This window comes from Chlorocebus sabaeus, chromosome 9, assembly GCF_047675955.1.
Source record: "Chlorocebus sabaeus isolate Y175 chromosome 9, mChlSab1.0.hap1, whole genome shotgun sequence".
NCBI classification, from domain to species: domain Eukaryota; kingdom Metazoa; phylum Chordata; class Mammalia; order Primates; family Cercopithecidae; genus Chlorocebus; species Chlorocebus sabaeus.
This window is the reverse complement of record NC_132912.1, coordinates 86,009,177-86,020,647: the sequence shown is the minus strand read 5'-3', so window position 1 is coordinate 86,020,647 and position 11,471 is coordinate 86,009,177. Positions and strand designations below refer to the sequence as shown.

Below are 11,471 nucleotides of genomic sequence, written 5' to 3'. Positions count from 1 at the left end.
AACTGTCTTAACCTTAAGAAAGCTATATATGAATAATTATGTTTACCTCACTGGTGCATTTAAAATGGACTTTTGTTCATGGGAGAACCTCGTTGACATGGACAGTTTGCAATCTTATGTTGACTGATGTTAAATGCCACAGCAGTACTTGCTCAATAAAGGTCATATTGGAAACATAGTCAAAAAAATAAATAAACTAAAGAGCTTCTGCACAGCAAACGAAACTATCAACAAAGTTACCAGACAACCTAGAGAATGGGAGAAAGTATTTGCAGATTATGTAGCTGACAAAGGTCGATTATCCAGCATCTATAATTAATTTAAACAAATTTACAGGAAAAAAAACAAAAACAAAAAACCTCACTAAAAAGTGTGAAAAGTACATGAACAGACACTTTTAAAAAACAAAAACAGAAACAAAAAAAACTTGCAGTCAAAAAACGTATTTTAAAAAGTTCAACACCACTGATCATTAGAGAAATGCAAATGAAAACCACAATAGACAACATCTCACACCAGTCAGAAAATGTTTTATTAAAAAGTCAGAAAGTAGCATATGTTGGCCTGGCTGTGGAGAAGAGGGCTCACTTTTACACTGTTGGTGTAATTTAGTTTGGTGGGAGTATAATTTAGTTTGATCATTGTAAGAAGCAGTGTGGTAACTTCTCAAAGAGCCAAAAGCAGATTGCTATTTGACCCAGCAATCCCATTACTAGGTATATAGTCAAAGAAATATAATTCATGTATTAGAAAGACACATGCCCACATATGCTCATTGCAGTAAATGTGGTACATATACACCATGGAATTCTATGCAGTCATAAAAAAGAATAAGACTATGTCCTTTGCAGTAACATGGATGGAGCTAGAGGCCATTATTCTATGCAAACTAATACAGGAACGGAAAACAGAAATACTGCATGTTCTCACTTATAAGTGGGAGCTAAATGATGAAAACACATGGACACAAAGACAGCAACAATCAGACAGTGAGGCCAACCAGGTGGAGGGTGAGAGGAGGGAGAGGATCAGAAAAAAGTAGTTGTTAGGTACTTTGCTTAGTACACAGGTGATGAAACAATCTGTGTATCAAACCCCCATGACATAATTATATATATATAACAAATCTACACATATACCCCAAACTTAAAAGTTTTTTTAAAAAGAAAAATATTGTATTTTACAAAAATAAGCATTTTCCTTTATTAATACTTTATAATTTTCAGTGTATATATTTTCCTGTTTAATTAAATATATTTCAAAGTATTTATTCTCATATAAATATGATTTTTTAAAATTTCCTTTCAGATAGTCTATTTTTAGCCTATACAAATGCCACTTATTTTTATTTAGAGCAACTTTACTAAATTCATGTATTAATTGCAGCATTTTTTGGTTGTCATTGAGACTTTTAGACTTTTCTGCATGTACACCTATATGTCAACTGTAAACAGAGATAATTTTACTGTTTCATGTCCAATTTGAATGTCTTTTATTGCTTTTCATTGTATAATTGCTCTGCTAGGACTTTCAGTGCTATTTTGAGTAGAAGTGGCAAGAGCAGGAAATCTTGTCTTGTACAGGATTTTAGAGGAGAGGCTTTTGGGTTTTCCCCATTGATTATTGTGCTATCAGTGGGCTTTTCTTACATGGCTATTATTGTGTTGAGATAGATTTTCTCTCTACCTATTGTATTGAGATTTTTAAAAAAATTAGAAATAGGTATTACATTTGTCAAATATTTTTCCAGAACTTATTGAGATGATCATACGGTTTTTGTGTTTCATTCTGTTTATGTTGTGTAGCACATTGAATGACTTATGTATGTTCAGCCATCCTTGCACCTGAGGGATAAGTCCTACTTGGTCATTGGGTACAATTTTTTCAATGTATTGTTCTCATTTTGTTTGCTTGTATTTTATTGAGGATTTCTGCATCTACATTCATCAAGGTTACTGGCCTGTAGTTTTCTTGTGGATGTCTTTGGTTATCAGTTTGATGTTGGCTATGTGAAATGAGTTTGTAAGTGTTCCATAGTCTAGATTTTCAAAGAGTTTAAGAAAGATTCTTATTAATTCTTTGAATGTTTGGTGGAATTCTTCCACAAAGCCATGCAGTGCTGGACTGTCCTTTCTATTTCTTCTTCAATCTTGGTAGGATGTATGTTTCTAGAATTTGTCTATTACTTCACATTTATCTAATTTGTTTGTGTATATTTATTCATAGCAGTCCCTTAAGGGCTCTTTTTATTTCTGAGACATCTGTTGTAATATCTCCTCTTTCATTTACAGTTTTATTTATTTCAGGCTTCTTTTTCTCTTTGGTTACTCTAGGAAAGGATGTGTCAGTTTTATTTGTCTTTTTCAAAAACGAACTCAGTTTTCTTGACTTGAAATAGCTTTTTTATCCTTGTTAAAATTTATTTTTAGCTTTAATTAGCATTATTTCCTTCTTTCTGATAATATTTGGGTTAGTATTCTTTTCTTTCTTTGGCTAGTTATTTTTTAGGTTGTTTATTTGAGATGCTTCTTTTTATTTCCTTCCTCAGGAACATTTAATAGGTATTCACAAACAGAAACCATGTCTTGGGTGGCTGTGAGAAAAGACGATGGATCCCCATGCCATTAACCCCCAGAATCCAGGGCTTATATACCATAGGTAAGGAGAATTGAAGTAATTTTGTCAGAATTTACGGTAAGTGTGTGCTCTTAACAGTAGTAGAGTAAAAATCTTAGAGGCATTCCCAGAACCAAGGTTAATGAAAAGCCAACATGTTGGATTAGCATTCAAGACAGAATTGGTTTAGCCTGTACACTCCACCTTTCTGACCCAGATCTTACAATTTCACATTCTCTCTTCTTTCAAGATGGTCCCTGAGCCTAGAGAGAGGATGTTTGATATTGCACAGCTCTAGCAGTAGTGCATCGGCAATGGAAAACAGATTTGGCCCAGTTGCTATAATGTTCCTTCTAAGAAATGCTTTTGCTACATCTCACAACTGTTGGTATGTTTTGTTTTCACTTTTGTCAGCAGATAGCTTTTAATTTCTTAAATTTCATCTTGGACCCAATGATTGTTCAAGAGTGTATTGTTTTGTTGCCATGTATTTGTGAATTTTCTTGTTTCTTTACTGTTAACTGATTTACACTTTCACTCTATTGTAACCTGAAAAGATACTTGATACAGTTTCCACCATCTTAAAGTTGTTGAATTGTTTTGTTATCTAATAGGTGATCTATTGTGAATAATGTTACATATGTGCTTGAAAAGAATGTATAATCTTCTATTATTGGGTAGAAAGTCCTGCAGATGTTTGTTAGTTTCACTTGGTCTCTCCTATTATTCAAATAAGCTGTTTTCCATTGATTCCTCTGTGGCCATTCTATTATTAAAAGTGAAATATTAAAATCTTCTAATATTATTGTGCTGCTATAAATTTCTCTTCAGTTCTGTCTTTGCTTTATATATTTAGATCTGATATTGAGTGCACATCCATTTACAATAGTTATATCTTCCTGGTGAATTGACCTTTTTATCATTATATAATGACCTTCTTTGCCCCTAGCGACAGTTTTTGGCATAACATCTATTTTGTCTAATGTAAGTATAGCCATTCTGCTTTCTTTTCATTACCATTTGTATAAAACATATATATTTTTTTCCATTCCATCATGTTTAACTTTGTATGTCCTTAAACAGTTGGTGCCAAGTTTTTATTCTTTCAGCCAGTTAATACCGTGTGATTGGGCAGTTTAATCCTTTTACATTTAAAGTAACTATTGATAGGGAAGGATTTACTATTGAAATTTTACTGCCTGTTTTTCTTGTTTCTTTACTTTTTTTCTTTCTTGATATCTTATTTTGTGCTTTTTTATTATTGTTGTTGTTTGATAGGTGTTAATTCCTTTCTCCTTTTCTTTTATAACTCTCTTTTTACCTACTATAGGTAGTAGATTTTCTTTTTTAACTACTATAGGTATTTTCTGTGTGATTGACATAAGTCATATAAAATATATTATAGTTATAACAATCTAAAACAGATAACTTCTCTTCCACACAAAAACTTCACATTTTTACCTTGCTCCCATTATAGATTACTGATAGCAGAATTTACACATCTTAATATTATCTATTAATGCAATTTTAGTTATAGCTATATTTAACACTTTTTAAAATTTTAGACTAGAATTAAAAGTGATTACCTACAACTACAATAATATAGTATTTTTTATTTGCCTCTATAAATTTACCATTACCAATGAGTTTTATATTTTTGTATGCTCTTATATTGTTATTTAGCATCCTTTGATTTCAACTTAAAGTACCCCCTTTAGCATTTCTTATGTGATAAGTCTAGTGGCAATAAATGCCCTCATCTTTCGTTTATTTTCATTTTGTCTTAAGTTTTGAAGGATAATTTTCTGGGTATATTATTTTGGTTGGCAGTTGTATGTTTTTTGTTTTTTGTGTGTGTGTGTGTGTTTTTGTTGTTTGTTTGTTTGTTTTTTCTTTTTCCCTGCATTTTAAATATATCATCCAACTCCCTTCTGGCCTGCAAAGTTTCTGCTGAAAATCCACCAATGATCTTAAGAGGGTTCCCTAATATATAACAAGTTGCTTTTCTTTTGCTGCTTTCAAAATTCCTTACTTTTGACTTGTCCCAATTTGATGATGTTGTGTCTTGGTATGGATCTATTTGGGCTCATCTGATTTGATGCCTTTTTGGCTTTTGGGGACTAGATGTTTATTTCCTTCCTCAAATTTGGGAAGTTTTTGTCATTTAAAAAAAAATTATCCTTTTCATTTTTCTTTTTTTCTAGACAATTTAGGACATGAAGACACTTTTTTTTTTTTTAAAACAAGTTTTTTGCCCCTTTATATTTCTCTTCTCTTTTCGATATTTTCATAATTCTTATATTGGTCCACTTGATGATTTCCCATAGGGTTTTAAGCTATCTGGACTCTTTATCCTTTTTCATTGCTTTTTTTTTTTTTTTGCTTTTTTCTTTTTGCTACTCTGAATGACTTCTAGTGAACCTTTTTTGTTTTGTTGATGTTTACTGATCCTTTCTTTTTTAAAATAAATAAAACTTGTATTTTAAGTTCAAGGGTGCATGTGCTGGTTTTACACTGCTGTTCTGAACTTTGTAAACATCTTTTTGACCATACTTTGAATTACTTATTGTGAAAATCATATACCTCCAATATATTAGGTTGATTTCTGGGGATTTATTGGATCTTTTATCCGGAACATATTTCTCTATTTCTTCATTTTCCTTTACTGAATCTGCTGGTGTCTGCAGATTATCTAAAATAGTCACTTCTTTCCATCTATATATAGGAAGACCTTCACAATTTAGCCCTGCCAGAAATTCTGCATACCTCTTAAACTTTTGTGATTTTCACAAATTCAGTCATTTTTTTTTTTTTTTTTCTAAGTGATCTCTGGGTGTCCAGAGTATGCCAAGTCTCATCATTGCCCTGAAACAGGTGAGATACTGATATTTTTTAGTAGTAGCCATAAATGCTGGGGCACTAACTGTATTTTCCAGTTTCTTCTCTCCTCAGTGAAAAGTTGGGTGTATAATCTGCTCATGCTGAACTGAGCTGGGGAGAAGAGCTATGGCAAATCTTTGCAAGCTCGTTCAAACCACACACTTTTTCAAACTGTTGCTTTGATCTCTGTAGCCTCCATGGGCCTAGTGGATGCTGGTCTCCATTAGTTCTCATAGACATGTCAGTTGGAAGCTAGTTCCTCAGGTAGCAGCTGGAAAAGTTGAGGGGATAGATATGTAGATCAATTCCTTCCAGAGTGAAGCTAGAGACTTGCTTTTATCCCTGGAGTGAGCGAGTGGGAGAATTTGTGGAAACATCCACATGCCTGTTTAAAATGGCTGCCTTGTTTTCTATAGCCCACAGGTAAATAGTGAATGACAACCCCAATAGCTCTCATAGACAGTGAGTTAGAAGCCAGACCTCAGGTAGGAGCTAGAAAATTTAGAGTGCTAGATTTGTAGCCTAACTCCTTTCATGGAGAATCTAGGAACTGGGCTTTATTGTTGTAGCTAGTCGGTGAATGGAGAGGTGGAGTGGAGGAGACATGGGAAGAACTCATATGTTTGGGCATTTTTTCTCAATGTAGCTTAGTTTGCCTGTAGTAGCTGGCCACAGTAGTGATGATTTTATTTCCTGAGAGGTGAGAATTGCTGCCAAAGAATGTCTGCCATGGATGAGAATGCAAAGAAAGGAAACTAAGAACTCTAAAAGCAACTACTAGAAACCCTTCACAGAGGACAAGAATCGTCTTCAATTTTGAGATATATGAGAATAATTACAACTTCTTTAAGCAGCCTTCACATACTGCCCAAAGATGCATCTCTAGTTTGTGTCCTTCTTGCTATCAGAAAGAGAGAAGGAAACTAAATAAAACAAAATAAAAATGTTAGAATTGTGTGCTGTCTTGGACATGGAAACAATGGGTCAGGATCAAGATTGTGGAAAAATGCCAGTTTGTATGTAGGCTAGAAAAATTAGTATTGTCCTCAACTGGAATCAGCAACCAAAAGCCTAAGTGTATGTGTCTGTAGGCTGAAGGGTTTTCAGAAATCATAAAACAAAGTAAGTCAAGCTACGCTTGTTTGGAAGCATGTGGCAGAGAACACAGATTAATTGTTTAAAGCATGGCCCAAACTTAAGGCCAAGTCATACCAAACCCATCAGAAACCAAAAGTATGGCAGAATTCCTAACAGAAGGATGAGAGAGGAACACGTATATGCAAGAAGAGCCTTATGAAGCTCTTTCTTCTGTTTCACAGTCTGACTATTGTAAAGCTTTTTAATGAAGAATTCCCTAGAGTCATAAAACTCAGGCTAAATGGTGAGTGGCTGCAAATGTACATACAAATAGAGTGATTTTTTTTGAAAATATATACTAATTTCAGGTGGCTAGATTTATTAATATAAGTAATAAAGGTCTTTTAGTTGTCAAAGTAACTTACACTTAATATTTGCTGTAATTTTAAAAAATTAAAATAATGCTAAACATTATTTGTGAAAATGAGTTGCTTTATATGTTTACATTTAATAGCATAATACTTTTAACATAAAGAAAATAACACAATAATTCAATATATCTGTATTAGTCAAAAGATAATTATAAGATTTAAAATGAATTTATGTGCCATAAATGTGGTAAACAATAATGTGATATAAAATCTTCTAAATTTAATACTATTCTTGGTAGAAGATCCTGGGGCAAAAACATGATTTTCTCCATATTTCTGCCCACTACCCAATATATAACATTTGGCATTACTAAATATGGAAAAATATTCAAGAATAGCAGAAGTAGACTAGAAAGAAGAGAAGGAAAGGCGTACAGGAAATCCAGGTTCCTGCCCTGAGAGACCTTTCAATTCCTGGCATACGTTTATGTTTTGAACATTATGCAAATTTGTCTGCATGCCAAATTTATTCTTGTTTCAAGTTAAGAGTAGAAATTAACCCATAGTCCTTACAATTAGAATTGCCTTAGCATAACAATTCAATCAGTAAGAAAATATAATAGACTAGAGGGTAATGGAGATTTTACAATTTACATTATTTTAATATATTTATTAGAATAAATATTAGATTGCTTGATAAATCAATGGTAACTTTAAGTTTTCTACTGTTTACTACAAAGAATTTTTACAGATATATGAAGAATGTTGGTAAGGAAGTGATATGATGCCATGAGGCCTACTATGAGCAAGACACTGCTAATCAGGCTATTAGGTTGATCCAAAAGTAATCACGGTTTTTGCCTTTGAAAGTAATGTAAAAAACTGCGATTACTTTTGCACCAACCTAATACTTCTGCACTTTGGAAAGGCTTTGCCTACATCATTTTGGTCATTGTGAGAAGACTTGCACACGTAAGGAATTTTTCAAAATAATATTTTAACTTGAAATACTTCTCTTTGACAAATACAGTAAAAGTGATAGAGCTAAAAAGAGGACTCGGCATAGCCCTGAGGGGATTTCAGAGCAAAAAAAATCTGAGGGGATTTGTATGCAAACACTTAGCTCATTATGAAAGGAGAGGCTGGGTGTGGTGGCTCACAACTGTAATCCCAGCACTGTGGGAGGTGGAAGTGGCCGGATTGTTTGAGCCCAGGAGAATAGGAGCAGGATGGGAAACATAACAAAACCTTGTCTCTACCAAAAAAAAAAAAAAAAAAAAAAAAAGCAGACATGTTGGGGTACACCTATAGTCCAGCCACTTGGAGAGGCTGATGTGGGAGAAACGCTTCAACTCGGAAGTCTGAGACCCACCTGGGTAGTTTAGTGAAACCTCGTCTCTACAAAAAATAATAATAATAATCTGGGTGGGGTGACACATGCCTACAGTTCCTGCTACTCCAGAGGCTGAGGTGGGAGGATAGATTGAGCCCAGGAGATCTAGGGTGCAGTGATCCCTGATCCTGCCACTGCACTCCAGCCTGGATGACAGAGACCCTCTCTTAACAAAATAAAAAATACAAATAGGAGAAACTCATCAAACAAAATGATGTGACTTAGCTGGTAATATTCTTCAAGAAGTCATGATTTAGGTTCTCTTACAATTCCAACTTTCACACTGAAATAAATTAAGGGTGTCTTGACTTGTTTGGTGTAGTTTAGTCAAACACAGCTATTTGTTTTCCATAGCTACTATATTATTCTCCATTTTAAAAAAAAAAAAAAGAAGAGGAAATGAGGGGAAAAAAAAAAAAAATCAGTCCCTAGCTAGAAATTTTAAAAGTCAGTAACATTTAGGAAATGAAAATATATTTTGAACTAGTATAATCTTACCCAAATTTTTAGACTCTGTACTCAATCTATAAGATGTATGTGAGCAAAATGTTAGAATCAACATGAACGATAATCATGTACTACAAGACCATGAATAATGTTTCCCCGAAAGGTACAATAAAAAATTACTCAATGTGAAACAAAACATTGACTGCGACAATTATTAAAACTTTTACTACTGAATTCTCAGTATACTCAATATTATGAAGACATTTGGAAAATATAAATGAGCACTACTGTGTTTGTTCATTTTTTAAAAACGAAAATTTTTGGTAATAGCTGACCTGAAGGCAGATATTCATTATAATAGTCAAACATCATAAGTACATTTCAAATGTTATGTATTCTACATAAATTACTCAGGAGAAAACAACAAGTGTGCTCATAAACTTGCACACAAGCAGAGGAATGTTTCTTAGGAAAAAAATGTGTTAAAGATATTCTACTCCAATGTCTCAGGAAAAGGCATTTGTAGTATATTGCTCCATTACCTATGCTTCATAAAAAATGCAGCTATCTAATTTAATTTAGCTCTGAACAGATTTCTTAGCAGCATAATTTATGTTTCAAGAATATCTCTTAAGAATCATAGCTTGCAATCTATGGTGGTTCAACGAAGAATAATCTGTAAACAAAATCTCCATCTATCAACAAAGGCCATTAAAGACCATAAAATAACCCATCCTTGACTGATTAATGCTGCTACTGAAAGGGATTTCAGGCTATTAACATCCAGAAAATATACTGCCACTGTGGTTGCATTTATTATAAATCACATAGTTATATGTACTGGTATAAAGCAGTGTTTTCTTAACCACCTCCCTCTCTCAAATTAATTTAATAACAAAGATACTTTGAAGAACACTAAATATCTATAGAAAGTAAATAATTCTCTTTTTTTTCCCTAGAGGAAAGGTATGTGAAGGCAGGGCTATTTATAATATATTAGATAGCTAAATATTGGTTTAACACTTTTTATATGGAGTTCAAATATGTTCATATATTTATGTCATTAAAATAGTTTCTCTAATGTAAAATAAAGCATTGCATTCATTTGTATTTCTTTATACTTTTATTAACAATACTGATGGTTTTTCATGGGCAAGATAGCCATAAAAAATTGTTAGTTGTTACCTTTATGTTCATCCTATTCCATCAATTTGGTTGTCACTAACTCTTCCTCTTAGGGGATGTGAATATAGCTGTTGAGCTAATAACCTTAGAAGGTTTTGTTTACTGGGGCAGATCCTGATTTTTTCAAATATAGTATTTCACCCCAGAAATACTATATATTAGCTCTTATGCCTTACAAACTACTGGCTTGGATTTGTCCAATTATTTTAACCCTTGATCTTGCCTTTAACACTCTCGGAATCTCAAAAATATTTTCTTATATTGTTTAGTACAAAGCACTGTCTAAATAGTTTAGCCACATTATCTCATGAGGCCAATCCCATGAGATAGGTATGTTTTAACCATTAAACCAATTCCATGAGATAGGTATGTTTTAACTATTTTATAACATAAACAAAACTCAGTTTCAAGAGGTTAACTAATATTTCCAAGATCACATAGCTAGTTTATGGCAGAGTAGGATTCGAACCTAGGACTGTATTGATTCAAAAATCTATACAGTTAAATGTATACTTGTCCTTCCGTAATACCTGAGGCTAGACAAAACAATCCCTGGCTTTTCTCTCCTGCTGTCTATGAATATTCTGTGTTAGACTACTTAGTCATTATATATTTATGTCTTTTAAGTAGAGTTCTGTTTTCCTGTACTAGTTCCTTTGGGTTTCTATAATAATAAAAACAATAATAACAGGAGAGCAGAAGAATAAGAGCAGATCGGGGAAAAGACATTCTGAAGATAAGTTGGTTTAAAGAGAATGAGTTAATGGATCAGCTTTTGTGTCTGGAGTCAACAAATGACAAAGAAATGAAAAAGGTGTACCATGGAACAATGCATCTGCTGGTAGTACTTGATAAATGCATACAAAATTCAAGTTTTTATTCTGTTTTGTTTCATTTTGTTGCTATATATATTTTTTTTTGTCAGTGTTATTTGCTTCTTATACTAGTAACATTCCTCCAGCACAGAACAACATAGGTCTATGACTTCTGCATATCTTTGCAAATATTTCATTAAAATATCTAAATGTCTTCAATACCACAAATGAAAGACATGGGTGAACACAATATAGTACACAAAATTCAAAAGGAAATAAACACAGTTTAGCATTTTTTTTCTTACAATTGAAAAGATTTTAAAAACTGTTGAATATTTGTAATTCTCTATGCTAACTCCCTTTTTCTTGCCAAGTTATGTGTCTTTAAACACTATGGAGTCCCCTTGCAAAGTTTAACAGATAAGCAATGATACGTATCAGTAATATTGATTTTTAAAAATACCTCCCTGATAATTTAAGTGGATGGAATTAGAATAATTAAAACAGAAATGAAGGACAAAGAAGCACTTATTCTCAATATCATCACCTCTGATTACTTTAGAATTCTGTTAGCATGTGCTGTAAAAATCTTCCTTAAAATAAATATCCTCACTAGAAACTTAAGTTTATTCATATCTAGGGAGAATTGTTTTGTTCGGATAATTAGATCAACAGTTGACTCTATAA

General features: G+C 32.9%; 1 protein-coding gene across 6 annotated transcripts in view; it reads right to left on the bottom strand.

Moving 5' to 3' along the window:
* PCDH15 (protocadherin related 15) overlaps positions 1–11,471 on the bottom strand; it is a 1,804,329-nt gene that overhangs the window by 783,279 nt on the left and 1,009,579 nt on the right. The window lies entirely within an intron of this gene.